This window comes from Jaculus jaculus, chromosome 17 (genome assembly GCF_020740685.1).
Source record: "Jaculus jaculus isolate mJacJac1 chromosome 17, mJacJac1.mat.Y.cur, whole genome shotgun sequence".
In the NCBI taxonomy this organism is placed as follows: domain Eukaryota; kingdom Metazoa; phylum Chordata; class Mammalia; order Rodentia; family Dipodidae; genus Jaculus; species Jaculus jaculus.
Genome location: NC_059118.1, coordinates 1,054,773 through 1,071,797, shown reverse-complemented (window position 1 = coordinate 1,071,797; position 17,025 = coordinate 1,054,773). Strand labels below are relative to the sequence as shown.

General features: G+C 43.3%; 1 pseudogene; it reads right to left on the bottom strand.

The window, feature by feature from the left end:
* Positions 1–9,169: 9,169 nt before the first annotated feature.
* LOC101598695 lies at positions 9,170–10,508 on the bottom strand (annotated as a pseudogene).
* Positions 10,509–17,025: the final 6,517 nt, after the last annotated feature.

Sequence of the window (17,025 nt, the reverse complement as noted above, 5' to 3'; positions counted from 1 at the left end):
CATCTGTGTGTATGTCACTTGTTATGCATTGGAAAGTAATCAGTGATCTGCCCCCAAGTCTCTCAGCTGGGGAGGGAAAGGTGGGACCTGAGTGTGACTTGAAGCAGTCAGAGCTCCTGACTTCAGACACTGCTATGTTACCCTGCAAACAACAGCCTACCATTCTAGGAGGTGCAGCAAATGTATCAGTTACTTTTCTCATTATTGGGAAAAAATACCTGACAAAAATTAGCTTAATGGAGGAAGGGTTTAATTCAGCGTTCAGTTCCAGGTCACAGTCCATCCTGGCGGAAGGCATGGTGGCAGGAGCCTGAGGCAGTCGGCCACATTTAGTTGACGGTGAGTAAGCAGAAAGTGATGATTGCTGCTGCTCAGCCAGGACTTTTTATATAGTCCTGTACCCCAGCCCACTGTATTGTTCCACTCACAGTTAAGTTGGGACTTCCCACCTTAATTAACCCAATCAAGATAATCTGTCATAGATAGAATCTCCCTACAGTTGATTCTAAGTCTTGTCAACTTGACCTTCAATATAAACCACCTCAACAAGTTGATCATTATGGTAGTTGGCTTCACATTGCTGGGATGAACTTCCAAACCAGGCACAGTTATGGGAGAAAGGGAATTTATATCTTTCAGATCCAGAGGAAGTTCCATAATGGTGGAAGAAGCTGGCCCCCTTTCACAGGTCCATGTAGAAAGAAATACCACCACCATCATTGCTAAGCACAGCAAGCACACCCCAAGAACCTCAGGCAGAGCTCAAATACTCTGCATGTCTTTGGCTAGAATTCCAGATCCACCCCCAAACACACCTTAAGGCTGGACTCTAGGATCTTCCCACAGCAAAACCAAGTTACAAGCTTGAATAAAATTCCTGAATTTATTGGGGGCATCCATTCAAACTACCACAATCCTCATTGACAGCAAATCAAGTAGGAAGACCCTACCCTGGGCCTCAAGGGTATATCTATGTCACACCTACCCCAGTGCCTTCACACCCCAGAACAGTGCTTGGCCCATGGGATTTTATAACATGAACATGGCACAGGGATTAAGCTTGACATCTTGGTATGACTACAGCCATCTTGAGCCTAGATTGCCCCTGAGCATGCTGGCCAGGTTGCCCACATAGTCTCCCAGTATATTATGAATGAGTGAAACCATCAGTAGGCAAGGAGCTCCATAACTGAGACCTTGTCACATCAGTACCAGCAATGAACCTGACATCCTTCACATAAATTTAATAGAAATCAGGACCCTGATTCATTCTTGTCCAGACCATTGTATAGGATTAGATCTACTGATCTTGTGACCCCCACCATCCCCACCCTGGATGATGCCTCTGCTAGAAAAGTCTCAATAAACTCTGCTCTGCAATCCTGGATCTGTCTGCCTTCTGCTGGTCTCATGGTGCCTTGGGGCTGGTCCTCAGAGACCAGGACTTGGCTGTTCCAGGATGAATGTATAGATGAGTGGATGGGTGGATGGATAGGTAGATAGGGGAATGATGGTAGTAGGTAGATCATAGGCAGATAATAGATGGGTGGATGGATCGTTACATAGAAATATCACTGTCCATTATTCTGTTAAGCACTTGACCTTTTGCATATATTTTTTTAAAAATTTAGTTTTTTTGTTTATTTATTTGAAGAGAGAGAAAGAGGTAGAGAGGGTTGGGGTGGGGGAGAGAATGAATGGGCGCGTCAGGGCCTCTAGCCACTGTAAATGGGAATCAAGTCTCGAACTGGGCTCTTTAGGCTTTACAGGCAAGCACGTAACCATTAAGCCATCTCTCCAGTCCCCATTTTGCATATCTTATTGGATCCTTATCACAACCTTCTGAGAAGTCTCTAGGTCCATTTTACAGATAGAATACCAAGTGGAAGTTGACTAACTTAGTACACTAGTTCATCATCAGAGTGGGACCTGGAGCCTAGAATTCAGGACTTCAGAGCCTTGTCCCTACCCCATCAGCTCTCTACTGTGCTGCCTTCCACATAACCAATGGTTTAGGGAATAGTACACAATATGGCAAAGATATGTCCCTGAGAAGTGGAACAGCCCCAGTGAAGGGGTAAGGGTTGCAGCCACTGTGTCCAGGGTGACTGCAGCAGTAACTGTGAGTGAGGTCACAGAGCTGAGAACAGGCCACTGGCCTGCCTGTGGAAGCCTGGGAACTATAAGAAGACCTCTGTCCCAGCTTAGGGTAGTGCCTCCTAGTAGTAAGTGAATGGGAGTTTGTGGTTTCCTCACATCCCCAGCACCCATGTGCAGAGGAGTCCTCACCTACCTTCTCTGATAGCTGTAGGTGTTTTTGGTTTCTGTGCTGTGGGAAGGGTGAGAGCTGAGGAGGGCCTGGGTTTGCAGAGCAGAAAGCAGGTTTTTCCCTTGAGGGCAGAGCTGGGGAGATGATTGAGATGGGGTTGCAGAGTGCTGGGATGGGTGTTTCTGAGGGACCCCAGGAAGAGGGGTGAGCCAGTTGGCTGGGAATGTGCTGACTCACCCTCAGGTCAGTTTCTCTTACGGTGGAGGGCTGTTGCAGGAAGTTGGGAGACCTGCAAAGAAAAAGATAGACAAGCCTGTGAGAGCAGGCATGAGGGATGAGACCTGGAAACCAACTGTGGCAGGTCTCTGGCCAGCTTGGAGGTATCTGGGCCTCTCAGGCACACATGGAGATTCTGCTCTGTGGCTCTGTCCAAAGGTCTGGGGTGCCCTGTGCTTTCTCCTGTGTCTCTCACTAACCAGCAACCTTCTGCCTTTCAGAAAAACACAGACCAAGAGCTTAGAACAGCATTTTGGAAGGGGAATAAGGAACTATGGGGGGTAGGGGCGGGCTTCTAGATGCATTTTGGGAAACTAACTCACAGACCTTAAAAGTTGCTGTTTCAAGCCTGGAGAGATGGCTCAGTGATTAAAGGTGCTTGTTCCACAAGCCTACCAACTAGAGTTTAATCTCCAGCACCCACATGAAGCTGGATGCAAAGTGGCACACACATCTGTAATTCTAAAATATTTTATTCATTTATGTGAGTGAAAGGGAGAAAGAGGTGGGGTTGGGGGGAGAATGGCATGCCAGGGCCTTAGCCACTGCAAATAAACTCCAGATGTGTGCACTACCTTGTGCATCTATCTGGCTTTCCATGAGTATTGGGGAATATCAAACCTAGGTCCAAAGCTCTTCTTAAGCCATCTCTCCAGCCCACACATCTGTAATTCTAATGCACCTAATGGCAGTGGAAGGTAGAGTCAGAAGAATCCTGAAGCTCTTGGGCCAACTAGTCTTCCCAGGGACAAAAAAGAAAAAAAAAAAAAAGCCACTCTCTCTCGGACAAGACAGAAGAAGGTTAATGCTCTAAGGTTTTTCTACTGAGTTCCATATGTGCACTATTGCATATGCATGCCTATGTACACACATATGCATGCATACATGTATATACACATATACAAATAAAAAAGTTATTGCTTCAAAACATGCTAGAATTAAAGGACTCTCAAATCTACAGCGTGGGCATGCTTCCAGCTACTGTCCCACCTCTGCTGGACAGACAATAATTTTCTGTTCCTGCTTTTTATGATGGTCAGCAGTGAGTGGACCTCCACAGACATAACACTGCAATCTATAATTACCACTGAGTGTAACAGCCTTGGCTAGAAAGGCTCACTAATTAGCCAGTGTCCACAGTGACCCCTAAATGTTGTCCCTGTTGCACAGGGGAGGAAATAAACAGAGGGGCTTGTTGGCTTGCCTTCAGCAGGAGATAGGGCCCTCATGGGAGCTCTCATGGTATGCTGCAGCCCTCCTCATATTGCTGGTGTTTGCCATTAAAATGAATGTTAGGGCTACAATGGGAAAGTCAAAACAGCAGGGATGAGACATACCTGGGCTTTAGCTGGATACGAAATTGTCAAGAGCTGGCTAGATAAGAGGAAGAACAGGATCTATGAAAAAACAACAAGGTAGACTCTGGTTGGCCCCCTCCTTGAGGACCATGTGCAAGCCATTATCCCCCTTTCCCTTAGTAAACTTCTCAACTGTAGGGACAGTTACAATGTGGTGGTTTGAATGTAAAATGTCCCTCAGGGATGGAGAGATGGCTTAGCGGTTAAGGCACTTGCCTGAGAAGCCTAAGGACCCATGTTTGACTATCCAGATCCCACATAAGCCAGATGCACAAAGGTGAGGCAAGCGCAAGGTCATACATGCCCACTAGGTGGCACAAACGTCTGAAGTTTGATTGCAGTAGCTCAGGCCCTGGCACACCAATTCTCTCTCTCTCTCTCTTTCACACACACACACTCTAAAAAATATAATAAAATAATAAAATGTCCCTCAAAATCTCAAATATTTGTGATTAAGCTTCTTACTTGGTTTCCAGCTGGTGGAGCCTTTGGGATGTGGAGCTTTGCTTGGGAGGTCTGTTACTGGGGGCAGACCTTGGGTTGTTAGTCTAGCCTACAGTATGTTCAGAGCAGCTCGTTCTTGCTGTCCACTGTTTTTCTCTGAGGCAGATGTGTGACATTGTGAGGTGGCTGTCAAGCTTTTCTCCAAAGTGATGATATCCTGTGAAGCCTAAGGACCCCGGTTCAAGGCTCAGTTCCCCAGGTCCCACGTTAGCCAGATGCACAAGGGGCGCACGCGTCTGGAGTTCGTTTGCAGAGGCTGGAAGCCCTGGCGCGCCCATTCTCTCTCTCTTCCTCTATCTGTCTTTCTATGTCTGTCGCTCTCAAATAAATAAATAATTAATTTAAAAAAAACCTGTAAGTTTAAAATAAATCCTTTCCTCCCATAAGCTGCTTCTGGTCTGGTGCTTTGTCCCAGCAGCAAGAACACAGATGCTACATACACCTTTATGCATATTTCTGCATCTAAATTTTTTAAAAAAAATAAATTTATTTTATTTATTTGAGAGAGAACCTTAACCACTAAGCCATCTCTCCATCCCCTTATTATATATACATGTGGCATTTGGCTTTCTGGGCCTGGGTTACCTCACTTAGTATAATCCTTTCCAGGTCCATCCATTTCCCTGCAAGTTTCATAATTTAATTTTTCTTTACCACTGAATAGAACTCCATTCTGTAAATGTACCACATCTTTATTGTCCATTTATCTGTTGAGGGACATCTAGGCTGGTTCCATTTCCTAGCTATTGTGAATAGAGTAGCAACAAACATGGTTGTGCAATTATCTCTAAGGTAGTAAGAAGAGTCATTAGGATATATACCTAGGAGTGCTATAGCTGAATGGTAAATGTATTTTTAGCTGTCTCAAGAACCTCCACACTGATTTCCACAATGTCTGTACCAGACTACATTCCCACTAACAGGGTAGAAGGGTTCCCCTTTTTCCCCATCCTTGCCAACATTTATTGTCATCTGTTTTCTTGATGATAGCCATTCTGAATGAGATAGAATCTTAAAGTAGTTTTAATTTGTATTTCCCTGATTGCTAAGGATGTAGAACACTTTTTTAGATGTTTATATGGCATCTGTATTTCTTCTTTTGAGAACTCTGTGTTTAGTTCCATAGCGAATTTTTTAATTGGCTTGTTTGATTTCTTATTGTTTTGTTTTTTGAATTCTTTGAATATTCTAGATATTAATCTGCTGTCAGTTCTATAGCTTGCAAATATTTTCTCACATTCTGTAGGCTGTCTTTTTGCTCTATTCACAGCGTACTTTGCTGTACAAAAGCTTTGTAATTTCATGAGATCCCAGTGGTTGATTAGTGGTTTTATTTCCTGAGCCATTGGGGTCATATTCAGAAAGTCATTGCCTATGCCAATATGTTGAAGGATTTTCCCTACTTTTTCCTCCAGCAGTTTCAGAGTTTCAGGCCTGACAGTAAAGCAAGACAAGGATCTATTTTCATTCTTCTATGTATAGATATCCAGTTTTCCTAGCACAACTTGTTGAAGAGGCTGTCCAATATTCCAATGAATATTTTTGGCATTTTTGTAAAAAATCAGATGGCTTATAGCTGCCTGGATTAACATCTGTGTCTTCTATTCTGTTCCACTGATCTACATGTCTGTCTTTGTGCCAGTACCATACTGTTTTTGGTACTATGGCTTTGTAATATAGCTTAAAATTGGGTATGGTGATACCACCAACCTTATTTTTGTTGTTCAAAATTATTTTGACTATTTAAGGTTTTTTGTGCTTCCAAATAAACTTTGGGGTTTTTTTTCTATTTCCATAAAGAATGCCTTTGGAATTTTAATGGGGATTGCATTAAATATGTAGATTGTTTTTGGTAAGACTGACATCTTCAGAATATTGATTCTTCCAATCCAAGAACATGAGATGTCTTTCCATTTCCTAATGTCTTCTGCAATTTTTTGCAGAGTGTTTTGAAGTTTTAATTGTAGAACTCTATTACTTCCCTGGTTAGGTTTATTCTAGGGTACTTTATTTTCTTTGAGGCAATTGTGCATGGGAGAGCTTCCCTGATTTTTAAAAAATATATTACATATTTGTTGTTAGTATATAGAAAAGCTACTGATTTCTGTGTGTTTATTTTGTATACTGCTACATTGCTAAAAGTGTTTATCAGCTCTAACAGTTTGCTGGTAGAGTCTTTATGTATAGAATCATATCATGTGCAAATAATGATAATTTAATCTCTTCCTTTCCAATTTGTATCCCTCTTAAGAGTGTCTCTTGCCTTATTCTGCATTTAATTTTAACAGACTGAATTGTGTGTATAAAGGCCTTCCATGAAGGCCTCCATTTACTTCAATAAAGGGACTGGAGCACTATTGTCTGCCAAGGGAGGATAAGTGGAAGACCAAGTCCAGATACTGAGGCAGCCTTTTGCCATTGCCCCTGGAAGGTGTACTTTCTGCATTTGCTTTATTATTTGCTAAAATAAACCTTGATTATTTGCTTGCTTTCCTGTGCTGGATTGTGAACTCTCCTTCTAGAGTACAAGAGCTGAGATGACTATCACGATGGGATCAGAGGGATTGGTGAGAGGAGGCATTTCTCTCGATCCATAACACAGGGCCTTGGTTAATGAGCTCACTTCAAAATGATGACTGCAGCTGAGCTGCCAACTCTATAGTGGAGGATTTGGTGAGTTAGTGAAAGAATTCACTGAAAGATCAGTCAGAAAAAGGATGTTTATTTTGTATCTTATAAAGGTGGCAGCAGCAGGCATGAACATGCCAGGAGAACCCCCTGCGTACAGCAATGGGCTACGGTGGTCTTCATTGCCGAGCAGTCCTCCTTGGGTTATGGTGAGTAGCTATGCATGAAATTTGCACTCATGTAATTCCCACTATGTAAATGAGGGCAGGCTCCATGTTATTTTTATTGGCCATGCTATTCTGCTATTTGCTGTTCCCCTGTGTGAACAGAAGAGAGCTGCAGTTGTTCTAAGGGATGCTTCCCAGATCACGCTTGTGCTGGAGGCTTGCTCCCTTTCTGATCTCTTAGTCAGCCTTACCTCACCAACTCCTTTCTAGAAAGTTCCAGCTTTCTTCCTTCTCAAATGAGTGCATCTAACTACCTTTGTTTTATCATATGGACATATTCTTACTTTTCCAGTCATAGGCATGGGACATGCACCACTGGAGGCAATGCCAGCTGGTGAAGGAAAGAGGTCGGGCCCAGGGCTATTCCAGCCAGTGAGGGAGAAAGCTCAAGGGTTGTTCCAGTGAGAAGAAATGAGGATGGGTATGAAGTAGTTCCTTTCCCCACTGCTGTGACAAAATGCCTGGCAAAAGTAACTTAAGGGAGGAAGAGTTAACTTTTGCTCCTGGTGTGATGGGTTATAGCCCATCAAGGCAAAAAGTTATGGTGGCACATTCCGTCCACAGTCAGCAAGCAGTGCAAGATAAAGGATGATGCTCAATTTAACCTTTTCTTTTTATTCAGCCTAAAACCTCAGCACCATGGGATGGTGCTGTACACATTCAGGGTGGGTCTTCCCTTATCAGGTAACCTCTCTAGAAATGACCTAACAAGCAGACTCAGAGGTATGTTCCCATGATGACTCCAACAAGGAAAATTAACTATCCTTCCATTCTTTCCTTGAGTGAGGGGCACTGAGCCATTCCTGCAGGCCTGGAGATTTCAGGGGACTCAGTGACCAACTTCTTCAAGGCATTTTGACCTCAAGTCTCAGAATCTTGGTTCCTCTGACAAGGCTATGTATATGTACCCTTAGCTAAGTCATCTAGCCTTCTATTGCCCATTTCTTTCTTTTTTTTTAAATTATTTATTTATATTTATTTATTTATTTGAGAGCGATAGACACAGAGAGAAAGACAGATAGCGGGAGAGAGACAGAATGGGCGCGCCAGGGCTTTCAAGCCTTTGCAAACGAACTCCAGACGTGTGCGCCCCCTTGTGCATCTGGCTAACGTGGGACCTGGGGAACCGAGCCTCGAACCGGGGTCCTTAGGCTTCACAGGCAAGCGCTTAACCGCTAAGCCATCTCTCCAGCCCCCAATTTCTTTCTTTAAAATTTTTTCTTTAATATTTTATTTATTTGCAAGGGAAGAAAGAGAGAAAGAAAGAGAATGAGAGAAAATGGATGCGCCTGGGCCTGTAGCCACTGCAAATAAACTCCAGAGCATATACCACTTTGTGCATCTGGCTTTACATGGGTACTGGGGAATCGAACACAAGTAATTAGACTTTTCAGAAAAACACCTTAACCTCTGAGCCATCTTTCCAGGCCTCCCCCCATTTATTTACCAAATGGCAATAATAACAGTTCTGGCTAGTAGTGCAGCTACCAGCAAGGTTACTGTTTAACTTTTTTTTTTTTACTGGTTTTATGTTTTTATTCTTGTGTAACTTTGTGTCCTTACACATAACAAGCAGTCTGGAAGTTACTGTCCACATACATTCAAAATATTTAAATTAGAGTTTGAGATTTCACTGTTCCAGGTATCACTCAACATATAGATTACAACTTCTGAACAAATAAATTTCCTACAAAATTAAATCTTACATATAAAACTCTATTTCTACTATTTAGGAAAATCAAAAGTGTTCTAAAAAAAGGTTGTTCAATGGCATAATAAAATCCTATGTAATTACAGCAAAACTTTATCAGTTAAAAAATATGGCAATTTCTTGGAAATGGTGCATATTTAAAATAAAAATAACTAAAACTGAAAATACCAGTAACTGTGGCAATAGGAGCATTGCCTTATTTTGCAGCTTCTGGCCCTGCCACTAGTGGAGAGTCACTCAGGAAGCTTCTGTTTGGAGGTGGTTTTGGTTTCAGCATTTTACTAAGAATAGTTGCCATCTCTTTTCTCTCATCAAAATTCTTCCACTGCGCATATAGTTTTAATATAACCCTGATTATTTCCAGAATCTTCTCCATATCCACAGAAATCTTGGCAAACCACTGCCTGGCATCCTTCTGCTGTACAACACAAGCCACAAGCAGGCAAGCTAAAGCTATCATGAAAGGATACAGTAGGCAGAGATCCGTCCTGTAGGTACTATTCACTATCCTCCATGCAAGGGGAAGCAACATGTCTTCTTGGCCCATGTCCTGCACATAAATGACTGAAACAATTTAATTGAACTCATTGGGAAAGTCTTGTCCATCGAAAAGCATTAAACATTAAGCATCTTACACCACCAACTAATTGATGAAGAGTAACAACTGTGCTCCTAGGGAAGGTGAGTAGCTTAGGTAATAAGGCTTTTTTTTTGTTGTTGTTGTTCTAAACTGTTTTTTAAAATTTTTATTAGCATTTTCCATGATTATAAAAAATTATCCCATGTTAATTCCCTCCCTCCTCGCCCCACACTTTCCCCCTTGAAATTCCATTCTCCATCATATTACCTCTCCATCACAATCATTGTACTTACATATATACAATATCAACCTATTAAGTACCCTCCTCCCTTCCTTTCTCTTCCCTTTATGTCTCCTTTTTAACTTACTGGCCTCTGCTACTAAGTATTTTCATTCTCATGCAGAAGCCCAGTCATCTGTAGCTAGGATCCACATATGAGAGGTCTATAAGGATGATACACTATCAAGCAACAATCCATTAGTTCTAAAAGGTAGAATTCACATTCTAATATATGATTCATTCTATAAGGAAATTCCTTTGGGAAGGCATATGAAAATCTAGTTTTTAATACAGAAGTAGCAGCAGTAATTAATCTTGCATTTGAGACTACTCCAAGTTCCTCTACTTTGGATGCCAAAAACACACATGTAGGAGCCATTAATACAGGATCTATACTTTTCAGGGAATACCTGGCATAGAATCTCTTGAAATAGACAGTAGCTGTAGCAATAACTTGTTGTCTTAATTTAAGGTATTCACCCAATGCCTGGATAACGTTTGTAAAAAATATTTGTACTTTCTAATACTCTTCTTCTGAGAGAAACTTTAAGTCCTTTTGGCACTCTTTTAACAGATCTTGTTTATTCAAAATCCACTGCAAATAGTGGGAGCTCTGCCAAAAGTTTCCGGCCATGGGACACAGCTTGCCCTGAAAAATGAGCACTAGCTGGTAAAGGGGCCCGCGGAGCCACCATAGATCCGACCCGTCTGGCAGCCGCGCTCTCCAGGCAAATTCTGTTTAACTTTTAAACAGTTACTTAATATAGTTAAACCTTCAAAAGACCCCCTGGCACATGGTTCATGGTCTGTGTCAGCTTAAAAACAAGATACACCCTCATGGCAGAGTGGGATCTAGAGAAAACCCTGCAAAGGAAAGAAAAGAAGTAAAGGGGGACCAGCCCTCAAAATTGTTACTAGGCCTCCCACTTTCAGCTCAGTTTATGTGCTACCCTGTCTGGTGGTGTTTGAAAACCTCTCTATCCATCTATCTCTCCCCACTTTGGAGTTAGTATTTTTAAAATTATCGTTTTAAGTCAGCATACAAAGTGATGGATCTTTTCATACATATGTCATGTTTTGTTATTTCCTCAAATGGTTTGCTGCTACTTTCATGTCATATGAATTCCCTTTCCCTTTCTTTTTCCCCCATCCTCTCTCCTTAAGGTCTTTTCCTGTCCTCTCATTGTCCCTTTCTAGCTTCATGGCATACACACGACATTTCAGAGTGAAAAAAATTCAGTATCTGCTTCTTTAAGTCTGACTTATTTTGGGTAGCATGGTAATCTCTAGTTCTGTCCATTTTCTTGTAAATGTCAATATTTCAATTTTATTTTCTGTTGAAAAACCCCTCTACAATGTCTATGTGCTATGTTTTCTTTTCTTTTTTTTTAATTTTTTTAAATGTTTTTTTATTTATTTGAAAGTGACCAACAGAGAAAGAGGCAGAGAGAGAGAGAGAGAGAGAATGGGCACGCCATTGCCTCCAGCCACTGCAAACACACTCCAGACACACGTGCCCCCTTGTGCATCTGGCTAACGTGGGTCCTGGGGAATTGAGCCTCGAACCGGGGTCCTTAGGCTTCACAGGCAAGCGCTTAACCGCTAAGCCATCTCTCCAGCCCATGTGCTATGTTTTCTTTACCCATTCATCTATTGTTGGACTCCTGAATGCCCCTTATAGCTTGCTACTTTATACCAAGGAATCTCACTCAGTTCATTCCTCCTCTTCTGAGCCAGTGTGTATAACCAGTTTGCACATGAGTAAATTTGCCTTCTTTTAATGTTTTTTTTAATTTGAGCCAGAGACAGAAAGAGGGGGGGGGTGTGTTACAGGGCCTCTGCAAACGAACTCCATATGCATATGCCACCTTGTATATCTGGCTCACGTGGGACCTGGAGAATCAAACCTGGGTTCTTAGGCATCACAGGCAAGTGCTTTAAGCACTAAACCATCTCTCCAGCCCACGTTTGAGTAAATTTGACACCACTGACAGCCTTTCAAACTACAAAAATTTGGCAATGATCCAGCAATGGACCACACCACAGGAACTCCTGATATTTGTGAACCCCATCTTGTGATCCCCTGGGGCCACCCTGGCAGGATTCATTACCTGTTGGAAGGAGGAAGCTTCTTAGGTTGCCTCCTCATCTAGCTTCTCTCAGGGATGGAAAAGCTGATGACTGGTGTGGTCAGATCCCGGGACACCAATTGGGTCACATGTTAGTGCTGGGAGGACCATCAAGTGTCAGGCAGGATGCTTTCTTCAGCCCCTCTCATCTCTGTATGGGAAGTATAGCTAAACAGAGTAGACACTCACCCTTCTCTCTCTTGTTTCTGTTATAGTTGTGCACACACCTAGTAACTTGCTCCTTTTTCTAGTCCACTTTCTCCATGTGTGGCTAAAGGCTGCAGATTTAGGTACTGGAGATTTGGGGGAGTCAGGATGATAAGCGAGAAGTAAACAACTGCTTAGACTTCCAACTTGAACTACATTCTCCAAACAAACTTGCATAAGCTAGGCGTGGTAGTGCATGCCTATCATCCAAGCACTTACGAGGTACAGACAGGAGGATGACCAGTTCAAAACCTGCCTCAATTGGGAATTGAACTTAGACCATCTCAGGCTCTTTCAGGTCCCCATGTCTGTGTGGTAAAGCAGGCTCACTTACCAGATAAGCCATTTCCTCAGCCTCCTAAGATGTCTCCTTACACTTATCAGAAATGATTAGCTCTTTCTTTGGGTTCATAAAAGAATTGAAAGAGGAAAAAGAAAGACAGAGCTCCTCCACGGCCCTTGACAACTGGGTAAAAATGGATCAAGCAATAAAAATCCCCAGCTTGGATGCTTGAGGTTAGTAGCTTTGCATCTCATTGCCCTGATCAAAGACCCAGGCTCTGTCTCAGTCTTGTTCCTTGTTGCAGTCAGGTTCGCATTGCTGGTAGAAATCACCCAACCAAGAACAGCTTATGGGGAGGGAAAGAGGTTTATTTTGGCTTACAGACTCGAGGGGAAGCTCCATGATGGCAGGGAAAATGATTGCATGATCAGAGGGTGAACATCAACCCTGGCTAACATAAGGCAGACAATAGTAACAGGAGAGTGTGCCAAACATTGGCAATGGGACACTGGCTATAAACACCCATAAGCCCACCCCCAACAATACACTGCCTCCAGGAGGTGCTAATTCCCAAATCTCCATCAGCTGGGAACCTAGCATTCAGAATACCTGAGTTTATGGGGGACATCTGACTCAAACCACCACATTCCTCCACTATTGGTATGGCTTCTCTTCCTCTGGAAGGTAGCTACAGTTTTAACAGCAGCAGACCCAACAGTATCTAGTGATAAATGTGAGAGAAATCATCTTGTGTGTGCTTTTAAAATATATATATATATTTGACTAAGCCATCTCTCCAGCCCTCTGTGTGTGTGTGTGTGTGTGTGTGTGTGTGTGTGTGTGTGTGTGTGTTTTGGGTATGAGTAACAAACAATGGTTAAAACCATTAAATGGTTAAAACTGCCTATAAATACCATTTCTACTTGATTGGCCAGAATTGCATCCTGCATTCCCACCTAAGCCAATCCCAGGAAAGAGTAGGGGTCTCATCACCATTGCCGCACAGCAATGAGGAGGACCCAACCTTTGGGAATGAGATGGTGTTGCAGTCCGGTTCGCATTGCTGGTAGAAATCACCCAACCAAGAGCAGCTTCTGGGAAAAAGAGATTTATTTTGGCTTATAGGCTCGAGGGGATGCTCCACGATGGCAGGGAAAAACGATGACATGAGCAGAGGGTGGACATCACCCCCTGGCCAACATAAGGTGGACTACAGCAACAGGAGGGTGTGCCAAACACTGGCAAGGGGAAACTGGCTTTAATACCCATAAGCCCGCCCCCAATAATACACTCCCTCCAGGAGGCATTAATTCCCAAATATCCATCAGCTGGGGAGCTAGCATTCAGAACACCTAAGTTTATGGGGGACACCTGAATCAAACCACCACATTCCGCCCCTGACCCCCATAAACTGATATCCATACATGATGTAAAATACAATGCATTCAGTCTGACTTTAAAAGTCCCCATAGTTTTTATCAATCTCAATGATGTTCATACATCCCCATAGCTCAAGATCTTTTAACTGAGCCATAATACCAAAATATAACCTCAAAAAACCCATAATGGCACAGAATAAATATTTACACTGCAAAAGATGGCATTGGGCATAGCAAAGAAACATTCAACCAATACAAGATTTAAAACAACTAGGGCAAACATCAAACTCTGTAGCTTCACGTCCAGCAAATCTAGCCAGTGACAAATCTTCAAGTCCGGTAATTCTAACCAGCAACAAGTCTCTGACATTCCAATTCCACCCCTCCAGCTAGGCTACTCACAGTCCTGGGAAACTTCATTGGGGCCGGCAGCTCCTTGGCAGCCATCTCATGGTCCCGGCATCTCCACTGGGTCTCCACTGCAATCCACGGTTCATCCTCATGGCCCCATGGGGTCTCTATGCAAGCAACCAGCAAACCTGCTTCACACTGCCCATGGCCATTTCAAAAACACAAGACCGTGTTGCAAACTCAATGACCCTCTTTCCAGCATTTCTTATACTCCACGATACCAGGTAGGGTGCCAATTTGTTAATCCAGGGGGGAATAAAGCAGACTTTGAAGAACAGGACACTCCTTGAGCACTCAGGCCCTTTCAAAAGAGTCTACATTTTTCTTGTTGCCCCAGCGCAGGTCAGCTAGCCCAGTCTCAAAGGTTGTTATCTCTCAGTTGCAGCTGAACGGGCAGCAGTTCACCCAAAGATTTTCCTTTCTGTGCCATATCCCTTTGCACACACCAGTTCATTTCTACGCTAAGCAACCCTGCACAACTTCTCAGGACATGGGCACAAGAGCAAGCTTCTCACACAAACTGCTAGCCCAGTCCAGGCACAGCTCTTTCTCACCCTCATAAGCCAAACCTCACAGTCCATAGTTCTTACTGCCTTCAGGTCTTTCAGCTCTGACCAGGATAGACCACCAAGCTGTACTTACAGCACTGCAAGGCATCTCTTAGGCCAAGGTTTCAACTCCTTCCACATTCCTCTTGAAAATCAGCTTCAAAAGGCCGAAGCCACACAGTCAGGTGTCTAGCAGCAACCCCACTCCTCAGTACCACTTTACTGTTGCAGTCCGGTTCGCATTGCTGGTAGAAATCACCCAACCAAGAGTAGCTTCTGGGAAAAAGAGGTTTATTTGGCTTACAGGCTCGAGGGGAAGCTCCACGATGGCAGGGGGAAACGATGGCATGAGCAGAGGGTGGACATCACCCCCTGGCCAACATAAGGTGGACTACAGCAACAGGAGGGTGTGCCAAACACTGGCAAGGGGAAACTGGCTTTAATACCCATAAGCCCGCCCCCAATAATACACTCCCTCCAGGAGGCATTAATTCCCAAATATCTATCAGCTGTGGAGCTAGCATTCAGAACACCTAAGTTTATGGGGGACACCTGAATCAAACCACCACAGATGGGCTGCACACCAAGTAGCATGGTAGATAGTGAATAGAACTTGGGTTTTTGGGAGACAAAAGTAGCCATGTCTGCCACTGAATTTATTGCCCTGTGAGTAACAGAAGAGAAGGAAAATGTGGCCAAAATATAGTGCCCATTCCCTGATGGGGAGTAAAGGGATGATGAGTCAAACAGTGCTGAGCTGGGGAAGTACTGGTGCTGGTAAAGGGTGTTTTAGTCATTTCCTGAAAGACCTCAGGCTGGGGACAGTCTCTTCCAAGTGGCTGTGAGTATACATTGTTTAAATATGCTGCTGCTTGCCTTGGAAGATTCTCTGGTGACAATCATTTGTAGTTTGGTGACAGTGGTGTCTGCGTCACCATCTCCACTTCTATTTCTTTTGTATCAATTTTTCCTAGTATCAAGCATGTCCTACCTTGTCTTGGATCCTTTAAGGCAATCTTTTTGCTTTTCATTATTTCCCACATCTGATTTTCACAAGGTCTCAAGAAATAATTTCCTCATCCCAGTATCTTGTCTAGACACAGAAGTAGGGAAACAGCTGGAGGTTTCAGTCTGGATTCTGCTCTGTATGGCTGTAAAAATATTTCATACAGCCAGAGCTGTCCTTTCAGACTCTCAGGGCCTTTATAGAAATACCCATCTTCTAATGTGTGCAGCTGATTGTGTAGACCAGGATGCTGGGGAACCAGTTCCTTGCTGATTTCTGGGCCATGGTTTAAAGTCATCTCAATCTGCAAGACATAATTTCAAATGCACTTTTAGAAGCAGAGTGGTCTGCAAATTGCCCAGTCTTATGATGTGTTCCCTTAATGGCAATGCTGTCTGCTCAAGTGTAGTAAAACCTACAATGATGGCCCCATAGCACTCACCAGAAAAGATTCACAGTTCAGAATTCTTCAAGAGTTTTGATCGTTTGTATAGATATAATGAGATATCTTGTGGCTGGGACCCAGGTCTAAACAGAAAACTCATTATTGCTGTGTGAACTCTTTTTTTTTTTGAGAGAAGCTGAAGAATACTTGCTTGTTCTTTCAGGCAGGGTGCCACTGACAGACTAGAGGCTGATTCCACCAGAGTTCACCATGGCAAACCAATGAGTTTATTGGGCTTCATTATAGAGCATGGATGAAGGAATTCCCACAGGAGTGTGCAGACCCCAAAGCAGCCATAGCATCAAAGGTCTCATTCCAGCACGGACAATGACCTTCCCATAGCTACATGCTCCCCACCCCTTGATTGTCCACCATCTGTATACTCTACATCCTCCTGAGATCACTGAACCTTGTGCCTTCCATACAGCTAGCATGGGGCAAGAGGCAGCTGAAATCTCAGGAGCAGGTCTGACTACACTCTCTCCTCTATGGGGGATTATCGACAGTCTGTCTCAGTTTCTGGTGAGTGGTTGCAGCTGCTTCAGATACAGCTGGCAATGTTTTTTTTCCTCAAAGGACTGCATCCCACAACATGTATGTTTATTGTACATCTGATGCACACAGCCTGGAGGATGCCATACAGACCAGCTGGACAGAGAATGTGACGAGGAAGGTGCACTGTACCATTTAAGCAATACCAACTGTGACGGTTTGAATGTAAAATATCCCCCATAAACTCATGTGTTGATCATTAAGCCTCTTACTTAATCCTTAACTAGTGGAG